Source organism: Pteropus vampyrus, unplaced genomic scaffold (assembly GCF_000151845.1).
Source record: "Pteropus vampyrus isolate Shadow unplaced genomic scaffold, Pvam_2.0 Scaffold165, whole genome shotgun sequence".
Classification (NCBI taxonomy): domain Eukaryota; kingdom Metazoa; phylum Chordata; class Mammalia; order Chiroptera; family Pteropodidae; genus Pteropus; species Pteropus vampyrus.
Window position 1 is genome coordinate 3,015,464 of NW_011888946.1, and position 17,241 is coordinate 3,032,704.

A 17,241-nucleotide genomic window follows, 5' to 3' on the forward strand; every position below is an offset into this window, starting at 1 on the left:
AGTGTTATAAAGCAGGATAATTAGATCCCCCAAGAGGAAGTAATTATACCTGAAACAGTTTAAGAATGATTCCCAGGGAAGATGAAATCTAAGATATGTTTTGAAAGTTAAGAAACGTTTTTGTGAGAAGATAAAAAGAGACCAAGGATTTCAAGGCATAAAAAGTAGCATAAAACATGATACTGGAGTTTGGAAACATGTGTTGTGTTTGGGGGATAATCAAGTTGTGTGGTATAAGTTACATATAAAGTGCCTAGTGATAGGCTGCTATGGATGAGGCTACTATAAAATTGTGTATGCCTCTAGCACATTACATATGCTAAATATGTTACCCACACTTTCTCTTAATAGCATTCAGAGACAATGTTTTTAAGCCAAGTGATATGATCAGACTTGGTTTTTAGACAAATAAACCTACTAATAACATGAAGAATAAAAGAGGAAAGACAGGAGGTGGTTCCACAGTGTAGCAGTTAGCACGTCTTCTTTACATGTAGAAGGTCCTGGGTTCACGCCCCAGTGAGCCATGGTCCATGGTCTACGACCATGCCACCCTGAACATGCCCGATGTCTGATCTCGGAAGCTAAGCAGGGATGGCCTGGTTAGTACTTGGATGAGAGACCACCTAGGAAGACCAGGTGCTGTAGGCATTAATAATAATAATAATAATAATAATAATAATAATAATAATAAAGAGGAAAGAAAATAGAAACAGAAAGACCAGGTAGAGAAGACTATTTAAATATCTAAGACAAGGTTTGTGAAAAAGAATGAGTCAAGAGTTGAGCTGGACAAATTCAAGAGCCATAGTACACACACAGAACTAGCAGGATTTACTGAATGTAACATCGAAGATGAGCCCCAGATTTGTACTCTGTGTAATCAAGACAATGAGGATCCCAGTAACCAAAAAGAGAGAAGAGATTTTTAAGAGACTAAATAGTATCAGTAGCTTCCTTTGGGCAGTAGGATTAGATGAGATTTTTTTTTCTTTTTGTTCCCCCAGTTCTTCCTAATTTCCTAGATTTTCCAAATACAGGATTGTGGAATACTACTATGAAAGAATAAATATCTGCTACTTTAATAATTTTAAAAATCTCCTTAAAATAATATTTTTAAAGAACAGTATTTAGTTTTATTTCATAGATTGTCCAATCAGACAGCATTGTTCTATGGCCAATATAAAAGGTTCTGGTCCAGTAGGGAAGGATAACATTTAGTTATGAGGCAGGCAGACAGAGCTCATCTTTTGAAGAAATTTCAGACCCTAAGAAGGTCTCCAAGATAAATTCATTGGGGGCAATAATGAATCCTTCAAAGAAAGCCTAAATTATAATTTTATAAATCAGGACCATTTCTAACGCCTGGCATCCTAGCTGGGTAGCAGTGAAAGCTGTGAACACATGGTTATGGGATAAATGCACTCAAGCTTTCCCTCAAGTGCATGTTATTGACAATTTTTAAATATTATTATGTAACAATACGTATTATTCAACATAGCTCGTTTAAATGCCTATAGAGGTTCTGATAGAGAGAACTTCTGGTTTAAACTTTTTTTTTTTTTTTTTTGCTACTTCCTGATAGAGCACTTAATACAAAATAGACAAATGGCAAATGAGAAAGCCCAGGACCCTAGCCACTTGTATAAAAGAAAAATATTCCTTTTGGTGAGTCTCAACAACAGTCTTTTCCTTACTTTCATTCTATGTCACAGTATTTAATTTTCTGACAGGGAAATATAAGCTTTTTCTTCATCTAGCTCATAATTCATATTTGTATATTAGTGAAAATATGTTTAATATAGCCACATTGTAGACTCATCAGAACCAAGGCTCGTATTTATAAATTTAACAAATGCCATCTATATATTGACACATTACAAAATTATTTTAAACATTATTATACCTGAATCCTCAAATGTTTTATTAAATTCAACTCACTGAGAAATAATCTATAAGTGTTTTTATTCAGAAAGTAGATAAGATTTTCTTAATTATAGATAGGTAGAAATAATATGAAGCCTTCTTTTAGACTAATAGTTGATAAATAGCTGTAGAATGGAATAGTCAATCTGATTTTACATAATTCCTATTTTAGGATTTGAAAAAAATTAAGATAACTTAATTTTAAATTTCGAGTTGAGAAACTTTCACTTGGAAATTATATTGCTAGAATATATCCAAACTCATATTTATTACAACTAGCATATCTACTGGATAAAATATTGATTTCCTAAAATAGGAGACACTTCTTTCCTTTTAACAATACACTTTTTTTTTTTTTTTGCTTTTTTCCTTTTAAAAATATTATCAGTATTCAACTGAATAAATAGCCACTCTTAATTTTGTGGCTTTGAGAGTTCGCTTAGAAGCGTCATTCAACAAGACATTTCTGAAATAAACCACGGTCAATTCCAGATCGTCCATATATGGCTTATTAACTGTATATTTTAAGTATCTTCTCCTGCCACCCAGCACATTTTTGGACCTCTTCCATGACCTGAGTTAGTAACAGAAACTTTTCTTTTAGAAATAATCTCTAGTTTACTCAGATCATCTTGGAGATAGAAAGGTAAAAATGAGGGGACAAGAAAAACCCCAACACATAGTAAAACACATGGGAGGAAGAGGAGGAGACAAACAGTATATGGAAGGAAATATGTGGTGAAAAAAAAAAACAAAATCAGAGAGAATCATACGTTTCTTCTGGAATAAAGATTGCATGCCAGAAGCTGCATAAATATAGGGAAAAGCTCCAAATTTCCATTCTTTCACATCCTAATCTAGACATATGAAGTTGTGTTACACAGTACATTCCAATGCCACGAGTACATTTTTAAATTACATGCTTTTCAATTTATTTTTGGCTATCTATTGACCTAGTCTAGAGAGATGTCATTAATCAGAAAATATTTTAACATTTTTGGTTGATAGCCAGTATGATGTAAAATGGTGGTTAAGAGCAAATTAGAGCTAAACAGTCTGTTCTGTTCTAATCCCAACTCCACCATTTACTAGCTGTGTGACCCTTGACCAGTAATTTGATCTCGCTGTGCTTCAGTTTACTCATTTGTAAAATGAGAACAATGATAATTCCTATATACAGAAACTGCTATGAGGATCAAATAAGTGAATACATGTTACATGTGTAGAACAGCAGTGCACAAAGGTAGCACTCAATGAGTATTAGCTATAGCCAAGAGAGGTCAGTAACAGCCCGTTTGTTTATTCTTTGAAATCAATAAAATGCTTCCAAATTTTTAAAAATTAAATTCTTAATTACCTATACAGTTGATCTAATCAAACTATGATTATTTTTTAAAACCTGAACACCTCTAAACAACTATCTTCATAAAAGAATTCATCTTAAATTGGAATAACCCTAAAATCTAATGTAAAAAAACTATAAAATCAACTGGATTGTTTCTTATTATTCATCATTAAGACAATGAAGTAATTACCTAAGGAATTTTCTAGTTTAATCCCCCCTCCCCATGAAAACTAATACAATTTAAAGAGCGTAAAACACTATTTTCAGTTACAGATAAAGCATGAAATAGTAAAACAATACAGTCATCTCAACAAAGTATTCACCACCAAACATAATGATAGCTCCCAGATAAGCTACTGCGTAAGTCTAGATCAGAGGTTCAGCCTTGGCACTATTGACATTTTGAGATAGATAATTCTTTTTGAGAGGAGGAGGCGCTGTCCTGTGCATTGTATGATGTTTAGCAGCACCCTGACCTCTACCCACTAGATGTGAGCAGCACCCTCCCTTTATCATCTTGTGACAACCAAAACTGTCTTTAGACATTGTCAAATGACCCTTGAGAGGCAAAATCACTCCCAGTTGCTCTAGATTTTGAGAAGTTTTTAGTTCTAACAAATGGGGGTTATAACAGCAACCAGGTTTCCCCCCTCCCTTCCATTTTTTTTTAGGGGATGCTATTTCCTTGAAAACTTCACAAAAAAAAGATGGGTTACCCGCCCATGATACATTTTAGTATCTTGATACTTGCAAATAAGATTGCAGCTGGTGTCTATTTTACGCTTACTGGATTTTCTGCAGAAACCAAAAGGATGTAGTTCTTCATTAACACATTTTAAAAAACTATTATTCATTTTTAATTTTCCCATTAGGGATTAGTACTGAAAATCTTAATCATTATCTTTCCTTTAACCCAGACACATTATGTTGCCTATGATGAGCACAGTACTTAAATGGCTGACACTTATCAGCAAGTAAGCTTGTGATAAGCATTTAACATGAATTATCTCATTTAATCCTAAAGATATTCTTAAGAAGTCTGTTATTATCTCCACTTTATCAGATAAGGAAACTGAAGCTAAGAAAGAATAATACTAATAAGTCATACTGCTAGTAGTAAGAGAGTCAGTCAGGAGTGGATTGCCAGTTTCCCAAGCCAGTGTTTACACTCAGTATATCAGAAGTGCTTCCCTATGAATAATCTTAAGAACTATTATTTCAAAATACTGAATCAATGGATCTCTTATCTTGTGAGATAATGCTACTTTCCAATTGAACAATTTTTGAATATATAACTTTTAGTGCATGTAACTCTTCCAAATAAACAATACTTTTTCCCCAGTATTCAATCGCTCTCTCATAACAAACACAGTGTTTATTTGAATTTCAACAGTAGCCTTTGTGATAGGAGAAACTATAGTTGAAGAATTTAAGATTTTGTGAAAAGATACTGTTGAAAATATACAATCTTGATCAAACCAATGAAAGCCAATTACAAACTTATTTTTATCGTCTTAAAAAAAATGGCACTACGGAGAATATTCCAATTTACATATCTAAAATTGAGTACTAAACATTTAATTTCTATTGACCTTTGATTCTGAAATAATAATGACATTTCTGACAACAGCCAGTCTCATAGAGAAAACAGTGGGAAAAAAAAAGGAAGGAAATGAGTTGTCTCACTTTTCCTGGTCCCACTACTGCAAAACCCAGAGGACCCTTAGAATACTAGGGCAAGCTAGAATTCATGCTGCTCTCCTCTCATTCACTGGAGGGATGTGTTAGGATTTGATATAATGGGTTAAAAAAAAAAAACAACTCAGAATTATCTCTTCTTTGCTAAATAGTTTTTAAAATCCAGAAATAGAAGTATAGCTACTAATAGGATAAAAATTACATTAGTCTCATAAGGATTAAATGAAATAATTCATGTAAAACAACTAGCACAGTGCCGGGTACAGAGTAAATGCTCAGTAAATGTTAGGTGCCTATTGCTTTTGTTGTTTTTAAAAGGAAATATTAGTACAAAGACTTTTAAAACAGAGAAAAGTATCTGTGGTTCTTCCCAAAATACTTTCTACACTTGTTCTTTCAAAATCCCTTTGTTTGGAGTTGTCCTCAGAGAATGCAAGTTTTTCTTACAACTTCCATTTTGCCTCACAAACAAAACAAAAAAGTGGCAGGGAAAAAAAAGAGAAAGTCAGAGAAAAGATATCTCACCTCTCCTTCTCAAGACCAATGTCTTCTTCCTTTTTCTAAGCCCATGACAGTTCAATTTGGAACAACGAAAAATGACATCTTATCTTATACTAAAATTCTCACAACTGACATGAAGGTATTACGAATATAACCCAATTTACTCAAATTTCAAATGAGAAGAAATCACATTCAGAAAAGCATCACTGTGCATGTTTTATTTCTACAACTAAACCAGAAGCACTATGAAAGCAGAGAGTAGGAGCATTTGAATCCCTCATTGCAATTGATACAATCTTTGTACAGTGATTAAAAGTGTTATACGAATGAATTAATGTTTTTGTCAATTTAACCAAAAATAAATCTGTTAATTTATTCAACAAATAATTGTCAAGGCCCTACAATATGCTTGCCAGTGTTCTCTAGTATGGGGATCCAAAAGTGAATAGAAAGACATGGTCTCTGCTCTCACAAAATTTACAGCACAGTAGAAATACAGACAAATAAAAAGACCCTTTATAATTTGGTATTAAGAAGAAACCCCAGAGAAGATATTAGATGGATAGATAGATAACACCTCATAGAAGGGGCAACTAATCCAGGTTTGGGGTCATGGTAGTGATCATGAAGAAATGATAGGTTTGATGAAGTCTGAAGAATGAATGAAAGTCAGCCAAAGAAGGGCAGAAGGTTGAGTTTCAAGTGAATGTAAAACTAGGAAGCTTGAGAAAATATGCCATGTTTGAGAATGTGAGAGAAATTCAGTAGAGTATGACTGAAGATTGGAATATTTTATGAGTCAGGGGGAGATTTGGAGATAGAGGGAGTATGGTTTGAGGGAAACGGCGGTAAGAGCTGATGGTGGACATGTTAGCAGGGACCAAGTGGCCATGATCTAATAAAATAATCTTATGATGTTTGGATATTAGATTCATGGCAAATGGAGGCACTTAAGGACTGTAAGCAGGAAAGTAATGGAATCAGATTTGCATTTAGAATGATTAATCCATTGCAGCATGAAAAATGGATAGAAAAAAATAAAAAATTGTGGTAATAAGTTAGCTTATTCTATCTCTTCCAATTTTAGTGCTTCCCACAATAATGGTGTCTCACTATGACGGGCATTTTAAAATATTCATGTCTTTCTCATCTAAAAACCAAACTTACCTACTCCCTTAATTGCACATCTCACCGCAATTACTAATCTCTCTCTCTCTCAACTTATATTATTATAGTCACATTTCTTGAAAGCCCATTCTCCAAATAACTCTTCCCGGCTCACTCCTCATTTTCCTCGGGTCTCTACTCAAATAATACTATTAAGTGAGGCTCTCTCATCCCTCTATAACAGCACCCCTTCCCCAGCTCTGACATTCCCTAACCCCCATCATCATCTGATACTTATGGGCAAGGCGCTATGCTAAATTCATGACAGCCATGCATGAGTGAAGAAAGTGACACTTAAAGGCTAATTTACCAAAGGTCATAAAATTAGTTAAATACAATAGCCAGAATTCAAATTCAGGTAAGCTCATGGTTGGAATCAAAGTGTGTGGAAGAACAAATCTAACAGCTTCTATTTTTTTCTTTAAAGAGAAGACAAAGTGGTCTCCTAAGAATAAGAGGAAGATAATGAAATAGGAAATATGGAACCATAAAGAAATAACCCCATGAAAGTATTAAAGGACTACCAAGCACAATTAAGGACCTAGCTAAATCAGAAAACATGCAATTATGGTGACAATGACTTGTGAGACTTTTTATCAGGAGTACTCATGAAAAGGTAAATTAAGCACACAGTTAGATTAATGGCTCTCAACAAAAGAGGATGGGGTGGGCAATTTTGTTCCCTTGGGAAATTTGGCAATATCCGGAGATAATTTTGGTTGTCACAGCCTGTATCTAGTTGTTTTTGGCATCTAATGGATAGAGACCAGGGATGCTCCTACAATGTATAAGACAGCCTCCCACGACAAAGAATTATCTGGTCCAAAGTGTGACCAGTGCTGAGACTGAGAAACCCTGAATGAGAATGATCCAGTTGGAAGATTTCCTAGGCACGTCAATGAAGAGATATGAGACAAGGGAGCTGAAAGCACTGATCAGAGTTAAGTTGATAGACCATGAAGGTAGGTAGATAAGAAAAAATTTAGTATGTGAGGGGCCTGAGAAGGAAAGGCAAAGTAGCCTCTGAATGTGAAATGCCTGCATGGCAACATGTCACCAATGAGAAGACATTCCTGTTAGGTGAGTGCCAAGGAGACAAATATCTAGCCTGGAGAAGGCAATAATGGATAATAAGGCCAGAAGTTTTAGAGCTAATCTCTGAAGTGCTTCTATGCCAGGCTTTATCCTATATGCCAAGAAAACTTACTGTTATTTTTTAAAAAGGGAATAGCAAAGATGAAAGTAATGGTTCAGGAAGCTGGATCTGGAGGGGCGAGCATTTGAGATGAATTAGGGCAAGGGAACAGGAGACAAAGAGATCACTTAGGAGATTACTATAGTTATCAGGAATAATGTAACAAAGGCTCTGACAGTTTTCAATCCTGAATAAGAAAAGAGGGGAAACTATTATTTATTGTGTGAACCAAGCTGGATGCTATTATTTTTCACAATCATTATTCTGTTTGTGGACTGTATGAGTATCACTATGCAAGAAAAAGGAGGGTCCAGAGTATAGGTACAGATTGGCTGTGGACTGTTTAGAATAAACGGAAAAGGATAAGAAAAATAGAGGCTTCCTTTTCTTTCCTCTCCTTTCTCTTGGTTTCCTAAGAAGGTGATTATGAATATAAATACTGCCCAAGCCTATCTGTACCATAAAAAGTGCCTTCTTTACTGTGTCTGAAAATCTGCTGTTAAGTACAAAATTTAAATTTATGCCTTTATATTGCTCTATTTCACACTGTCACCACAGAATCTTTCATGGTTGTTCCCATATCAGCTTAGAGCTACAGTCCTCCTCAGGGGAAAAAGCAGGTTTGGGCTCCAGGCTTTTTCCAGACAAATAAGGAAACTTTCAGAGAGCTTTCTAAGCAGTTGAATCAGAAAGCTGCCACAACACTTCTATGAGAGTCCCAAGAGGAAGTTTTTTTGCCAACTTCAGAAACAGCTATTTGCCACCACAAAAGAGAATCCTTAAAAGAAAAAAAAAAAAAATCCAACCTAGCAGAAATTCCTTATCCTTATAGAGAGTATATTTTTAAACATATAGAGTAATTACTTTTTCTTTGAAAGGCAAGCTGAATCTCCAAATAAAATTACCTCCTGATATGAACAAAGTCTGACAAAACTAACCACCAAAAAAGGAATTTTTCATCTACAATAAAGATTTAAAATATTTTAAAAAGCTAATTAGTAAATGCAAATAATCATTAAAAATACAAGACAAAGAAAATAAATTATACTTTTACATACCAAGCTCAAAGTGGCAAGTCCAAAATGGGGATGGGGAGGTTGAATCAAAGCAGCTGAAATAATTCGAACAAATAACCCACCACAGTTTTGCCTAAATAACCCCAATATTAACTAAAGTCTTCACTTTGTTTTAGCTGTGAAGTTCTGACTAAAACATGAGTCTACCCAACAGTTGCATCTTCAAGGGAATTGTCAGATAAAAATGTTAGCTTTCTATTTAAGGGGGAGGAGGGAAGAAAGATGATTTAAAATTGTCTGGACTTCTTTCTTTCAATTTCTCTCACCTTTATTCTTTCCCTTGTCATAATTTCCATTCATAATTCAAGAAAATTCTCTGAGTATGGCGACCTGATGAAATTATGTATTTAAAGCAGAAAACTTTTAAATAATCACTATTAAAATCTGGATTGTAAGAACCCAGGCTATTTTAAGTAGACAGAAATAAAGCTTATAATTTCTGAAAGTATAGATTATTAAAATCATACATTTAACAGCACCTAAAGAAGGGAGCATAAATGTTCTTTCACACATAATTTATGGTTCAGATATTTACACTGACCACGCAAGTGACCACTATAAAAGGAAGCAACAAAGTCATATAAGAGTAGAAAAAGGCTGGTAAAATTAGAAGACTCCCAAACTACTTTAGGAATGTTTTCATTCTAATCCAGATCTCCAGACCACATTTCAGAAAAGAGAGTGTGTGTGAGAGAAACAAGAAATCAAGAAGTCTTTTCCTCCTGCAACTTGTAAGAAGCAGGGTATATAATTTTGGGTATCCCAACACTGAATTACTTTTCAAAATATGGAAAATTATTGATCCATAGTAAAGAATTATAAAGTACCATTATAAGTTTCTAAGTTCCAAAAGTGCTGAAAATATCTTAAATTTAAAATGTCATCCTATTAATTCCATATATCTTAAAAGAAGCAAACATATTTAAATTAATACCCTTTGATATTCTGTGAAGGAGTCAAAACAATGTGATACAAATAAATGAAACTAATTTAGTTTTAAGGTTTCTCTATTGTGGGTATGAAGGGCACAAGTCTACCGTTGGTAAAAGTTGTAAATTGTTATAACCTTTCTTAATGGCGATTTAGCAGTATATATAACAAAGTTTAAGATGTACATACTCTTGAACTCAACAATTTCCCTCCTAGAAATCTTGTCCTATCAAAATACATGGACAAATGCCCAAGAGTATACACACCATGTTTCCAGCAATCTTATTACCATATTATTACAGATGGAGAAAACCTGAAGAGAAACCAAGCGTATGCTGATAAGTTTCATAAATTTATAAATGAGGAAACTTAAGCTCTTATTGGTCAGATCACTGGTGCAAAGACAAAAGCATACCATATAGATGACCTAAATAGAAAACTCCCAAAAGTACTTCACTTTATTCCTCAAAGTTAAGGTCAAGTGCTAACAACCTTGAGGAAGCTTTCCTTGATACCCGCCTTCCCTCTATGTGAGGTGACCCTCCTATAAGCTTTCATAACAAAAGCCAAATATTTTGGTGTTTATAATACTGTGACTTAACTATTAACAAAGATAGGACCATATTTTACATCTGTTTCTCCAAGTGCCAAGCACATTTTCTATGCCTTAAAACCAAACAAACTTATTTCCTGGATCTGTTCACTGAAAAACTAAGCAGCAATGCGTATCCAAGCATCCAGATTATAGTCTCTAAATATCAAGGTTCTACAAGCAAATGGCTGCTTCCAGGTCTGAGTCAGGACATTTACAAGATGATTCTGGGATGTCTTGTACCAAAAAACAAGCAATCAAGGACTACTAAGGTCATGTCAAGAGGATATTGGAAGCAACTTGAAGTGCCTTTTACTAGGTAATTTGAGCATCAATAAGTAGGGTAATGGACTACAACATTAAATATTCTTAAATCCCTGAACTTATACAAATATTAGAATTAATTCATCATTGGAGGATCCTAAGGAACCAGCTAGCTTCTAAATTGATAAATAAAGGGAAATAATTGATTATTCTTCCTTTCCTATTTAAACTTTACCTCAGGGTAATACATAGTTGACAAAGAAAATTTTCTCTATTTAAAAATATTTTAGTTATTAATATAAGGAAGAAATGATAAAAAAAATAGCATCATTTTGCAACCGTTAGTGAATTAATGGATCTAGGCAATGACCATCAATGGCTAACAGACATTATGTGCCTCTTAATGGAAATATACAACATAGCCTATAATGCAATTGTGCCAAAAAAAAAAAAAAAAAAATCAAACCTGACTTTAAGTTTCTAAATCTAGCTATTGATTTTTAAGAAATGCAGAGGTAGAGGAACATGTTAAATGACACCACAGGTATATAATCTCCAAAATCAAGACTGAGGGAAACTCTACAGAATAAGTAACCTAATTTCTTCCCAAAAAAGTATAAGGGGAGGGGGGTGAGGAGGAGGAAGAAGAAACTTACAGATTAAAAGAATTTAAGAGACAGAACATGTACAGACCTTATTCTGATCTCAAACCAAGCAAACTATTTTTTTTCACAAGAGAAAAAATATATAAGATAATTGGGGAAATATGAAGACCAGAGAGTTGATATTAAGAGATTATGATTTCATTTTGGTTCTTTTGGAAGGGAAGGAAGGGAAGGAAGGGAAGGAAGGGAAGGAAGGGAAAGAAGGGAAAGAAGGGAAAGAAGGGAAGGAAGGGAAGGAAGGAAGGAAGGAAGGAAGGAAGGAAGGAAGGAAGGAAGGAAGGAAGGAAGGAAGGAAGGCAGGCAGGCAGGCAGGCAGGCAGGCGCGCGTGCGCAGAGGCAGGCAGGCTGGCTCGCTCGCTCTATCTTCTAAAGCGATTCATTAACATTCACTGGTTAATTGATATGATTTGCTTCAAAATAATTTTAGGCAGGGTGGGCATCAATGAGAGTAACGATGAATTAGTGTTGGCCATGCATTCATTCATAATTGTCGAAATGAGCTGTTGAGTACATGGGGATTCTTTACTATCCTCAACTTTTATGTATATCCAAATTTTCCATAATGAAAACTAAAAAAAAGAAAAATGCTGCAAGGCCTAAGATATAAGAGGTATACTGGTGAAGAGGGAAGAGATTGAGTGGGACAACCTGATTTTAGTAAATACCAGAATCACTTATTAAAACATAGACTGCTAGACCCCTGCCTAGGTCTATCATAGGGCCTGAGAATTTCTAGTAAATTCCCACATGATGCTAATAATACCGTTGGTCCCAGGATCACACTTTGAGCACTCCTGTAATAATAGATAGTTGGGATGGGAGGCAAAGCATGTATTTTTATAGAAACTAATCTGACTTGAGATTCCTCTCTACTCTCACTCCAGAAAGCCACATTTCAAAATTTTAAGGATGGAGAAATCCTTGTCTGAAGTATATGACACTCAGTAGACAATCAATAAAAGCTGTTTTGACAGTCCTATAGAGGTAAAGGGGTAGCAAGAAAACGCAGGTAGGTAGAATGAAAATAGACTTGGTTTAATTTTATACCTGGCTCAATTTCCCAAGAAACAGAGTAACAAAAAGGACCTTCTCTATGATGGGCTATCATGAAGGGAATGGAATTGGTCAAAATATTGTATCCAGTAGTAAATCTCTTCTGGTGTTGTCTGATAAGTCATCTCCCATATAAGATACATTATAACGTCTCCCATCCTCTTGCACAGGTCTCTGGCTCACTTTTAGATACTATTGATTAAAGTTGGCTACCCCCTGATCTTAGTGCTAAAAATGACCCTTACTTATGAAGTCATGGGACAGTCCCTTAAATTCAAAAGACAGGAAGCTCTATCAGCTTCACCTCATCTTTTTTCATAAGTTCATTATTTTCTTCTGAGGTGTGATAGCCTGAATTTTTGTTCTCAATCATCTGTGCCTCCTTCCATGTAAGAAGGATATATAGCCCCACCTAATGCCATGTGACTTGCAGGGTCTATCTGTAGTTAGGTTTTATTTCCCTGCCTGAATGTTAGGTTTGCCATAAGACTTGCCTAAGCCAATGAAATATGAGCAGAAATGTAACACATGTCAGTTCTGAGCAAAGGCTTTAAATGCATGTTGCATAAGTTTTACTGCTTTTTCCTTCAGTTTTAAGAATAGACTGTCCCAAATAGGGGTTGTTCCTTTAGCCTGAATCCTAGAATGAGAAGACAGGTGGAGCAGAGCCCAACCAACTGTAATTAACATGTAACTTAAGAAACAAACTTTTATTGTTATAAACTACTGAGATTTTGAAGTGATTTGTTAGTGCAGCAAGCCTAACAAAAGCTAACTAATAGATGGGGCTAAATGAGATAGATAGAATTTAAAAATACTCTACAAAAAATTTTTCTAAAAGCTGTACATAAGAACTTTTTCTTTACAAGAAAATTTTTATTTTAGTTTATAAAAAAAATTATCTCCCAAGATAATTTTAGTTAATATAAAAAATCTCAAGAGAAATGAAAACATATCTCCATGTAAAAATTTGTACATATGTGTTCATAGCATTATTCATAATGGCCAAAAAGTGGAAGCAATTCAAATGTCTATCAACTAACAAATGGATTAAATAAAATGTCGTATATTCATACAATAGAATTTTATTCAGCAATAAAAATGAATGAAGTACTGATACATGCTATAAGTGGTTGAAATGTGAAAACATTTTGCTAAGTGAAAGAAGCCAGTTACAGATGACCACATATTGTATGATTCCATTTATATGAATGGGAAGTAACTGCTAAAACATATGGAATTTCTTTTGGGGATGATTAGGGTGTTTTAAAACTGAGAATGCTACACAGCTCTATGAAGATGCTAAAAACTATAGAATAGTATGCTTTAATCGTATGCTTTGACATTTATCAAAGATTTTTGTATTACTTTAATTGGGTAAATTACATGATATGTAAATTATACCTTAATAAAGCTGTTATTTTTAAGTCTTTAAATAGATGGTTTTAAAAAGTTAAATTACTATAAATGAAGTCAATTTTCTGCTCTAAGTTGTACAAGCTTTCTTTGCAAACTCAGAGAACACCACTGGAGTAACAACCTTACTAAAAAGCCCTAAGTACCTAGAAAAGGGTAGTAAGCAAGTAACATACATTAGAAAAAGCTCAGAGGAAAAATAATTTTTTTAACTGATTCTAAATGTAACCTTCAGATGATATGGATTTAAAAACCAAAGCCTTCAGAAAACAAAGAAAAAATAATACAAAAATCTTTGATAAATGTCAAAACAACAAGAGTATAGTAAAGTTGTTTTTCACCTTAGAGAGATATCAGTCAATAAATATTTACTAAGTAACACAGGCCTTATGAGTGCTTCACAAATCCCTGAATTTGGAAATAAAATGATGGCACTTACTTTGGCCTATAAAATGCAGCAAAGTAACCTTAGAAGAGTTATGCATCTGTTGAGAGAAAAAGCAGAAAAGTCACCATCTTTACTAGGAGAGTGACTCATTCATACTCACGAGGCTCCCTAGCATGTGAAATTCTAATCTGTGCCTAAAGAAAATTCTAAAAATTACTAGCTCCTGGACTTTCAAGGTCTCAAACAGCTGAAATAAATAAGAATGACATATCTGCATACAAAATATCAAAACAGGAAGAATGGCAGATACACAGAAAAATTACACTTTCTTCTTTTTCTCAACAAGTATACAGACTAGTCCAGGAAACTAGACAATCAAGTGATGGTATAAAGTTGTCACTGAGTTTGGCAATAATAAAAAAATAGTAACCATTGTGTGCCAGGCTCTATACCAAGCACAGTACAAACACTAGTAATTTAACTGACAAACCCATAAGAGAGGGTCTATCACCCCTAGATTGCAAACTACCTTCCCAAAGATCACAGTCAGAAAGTGGTGAGGGCAGAACTCAAACTGTGTCACTCACTTTAAAATTCTTATTCTCAGTCATTAAAGTATATTGCTTAATGACCTTTAAAAATGCATTGTCAATGTTAGGATTAGAAGGCACATTGTGAGGAGAGAGAAATAGGGAAGAGTGATATGGTGTGAAATGGTGATATGGTCTCTATTATACTGGCAGTTATTCCTCATGTAAGTAAATAAAATGACTCTGAAAATACAGCAAGTCACTATTCTAATAAAAACAGAGAGAAAGGAGACAGCAGTAGGTTTGAAGATGAGGCCATCCATGTGGTCTGTGATGGTTCATCAACAAGCTATATGGTCCCAATAGTGACCATTCCTCTGCCTTTAATTTCTCACGCACAAGAAGCAGAGGGCTTCAGATAAGCTTCAAATATTTGAAAAAAATTCTCTTATCTGATTAGTATTAAAATTAGTTTTATTTTAACCATTAGTGAAAGAAATCTTCTACTTCCAAATCTGTGCATGCAAAATATGCACCATTTTTTAGCCTTTCTAAACGACATAAATTTTACTTAACTTTACCTTTCCTTAATTAGCCACGGTCATCACCATAAACAACAGGGCAATGTCCTGGAGCATTACAGAAGTCAAAGTGTGGGACTGTCCGACTCAACAAATTGTTACACTTGTTTGGGCTTTTAGGATGTTTTAATTTTCACATCATCCTTGGCTATAAATTCTAAATTAATATAAACAAGCTTCAATTCTATTCTTGATTAATTAATACTGCCTTATAACAATAGCTATTCCTACATGAAAAAAACAAGTGAGACACAGACTCTTATTAAACATATCAAAAAAAATCCCTGATTAATTTAGGACTAGATGACTTCAAATCATTTGTTAGAGATCTTAAGAAACTAGAAATTTATCTTATATTGACATTAATTCAAACTTTGATTGTTTTAACTATCAGTTCAATAATCCAGAGATTTCAATTCCATTAATACATTAGAATAATATGCTTTCTTATTGTTCATATTATTTTAAAGAATTAAGTACAGATAACTTTGAGCAATAAATAACAACAAAAAAAAAAGAACTGGAATAGGCACTGCCAAACTATTATGAGATAACTGAATAAAACAGATAAAAGGAGAGACATAGTATCATTGAAGTTCTTTAAAAGTCTTAAGCTACTATATAAAAAGTTCTTTAATCTACTAAAAAGTAGGCAATAGATTTTCTAAAACTGTGTAAAATTGATAGGCAAGACTGATTGAAGACCAATGTACTAACGTAGATTAAGGTTTTCGTATTGACTGAAAAAGATTTATATTTAGAATAGTCACTACAGCAAAGACATCATGGAAAAACAATTCAGAAAATACCGAAGGGTATCCTTTCAGCCATCGCTGGAAAGCAGGCTACACACACAAATAAAAAGAAAAAAAGTTGAAAAAACCAATTCAAAACAAATTCAGAGTAGAATCTCACTACCTCAAGCCCCTCACTAATATATAAATTCAAACTTCTGAACTATATTTTATGTAAGTATTTAAAATGCAAATTTATAGACACGAGATTGAAGGGGACATGTAAAATACTTTAGAGAATAAACTATTATTAAATAGACTCATTTGTTTTAGGTGAAGCCCTGTACTTTAAAATGCTTTACATGACATTTGTAAATCATTTTTACCTGTTAAATGCTATTATCCCAATGAATTATACTTATTATTTAGTAGTCTACTCTGTACCTATACCAGGGGTCCCCTGTTAGGAACTGGACCACATGGCAGGAGGTGAGCAAAACCTCATCTGTATTTGCAGTCACTCCCTAGCACTAGCATCACCGCCTCAGCTCCATCTGAGATCATCAGGCATTAGATTCTTATAGGAGCACTGGTCCCTGGTGCCAAAAAGTTTGGGGACCGCTGATCCAGACTTCTTAAACATATTCCTATTTAGTAGATTAGCCTTTAATTAGTCATATTTTAAGGTTTAAGTACAGGTAAACATAAATAACCCACTTACAGCTCAGGAATTTAATTGTGATATTTAGAACTGTCCATAATAAATGAATATTTAACTATCAACGGTGGCTTAATAGAGAACCACCAAACCTAGTTAATGGATTTTTTAAATAAATAATACCTTCCCCTTCTCAATAGCACTTTAGAATTCTAGCACATATGAACTATTACATCTCTATGAGACAAATTTCAAAAATCCCATTTTATAGATGAAGACAGAAAGACTCAAAAACTGAGCAACGTGTCCAAGATTCTCAATCAATAAGAGGTAGGGTCACAACTTGAACCCAGATCCGGATTCTTGAACCTGCTGGACACTGTAGCTTAATCAGGACACAAGAATGCCCATATTATCAGCTCACTTATTGGATGCTATGGATAGAGTTTATAATATTTTGATTTAAAAAAAAGCCAATGACTAGCAAGAAAATATACTTTATTCATTTACGTACATTCATTT

At 34.1% G+C, this 17,241-nt stretch overlaps 1 pseudogene; it reads left to right on the forward strand.

Annotated features, from left to right (window-relative positions):
* Positions 1 to 536: 536 nt before the first annotated feature.
* On the forward strand, positions 537 to 651 carry LOC111745800 (annotated as a pseudogene).
* The last annotated feature ends 16,590 nt before the right edge of the window (positions 652 to 17,241 follow it).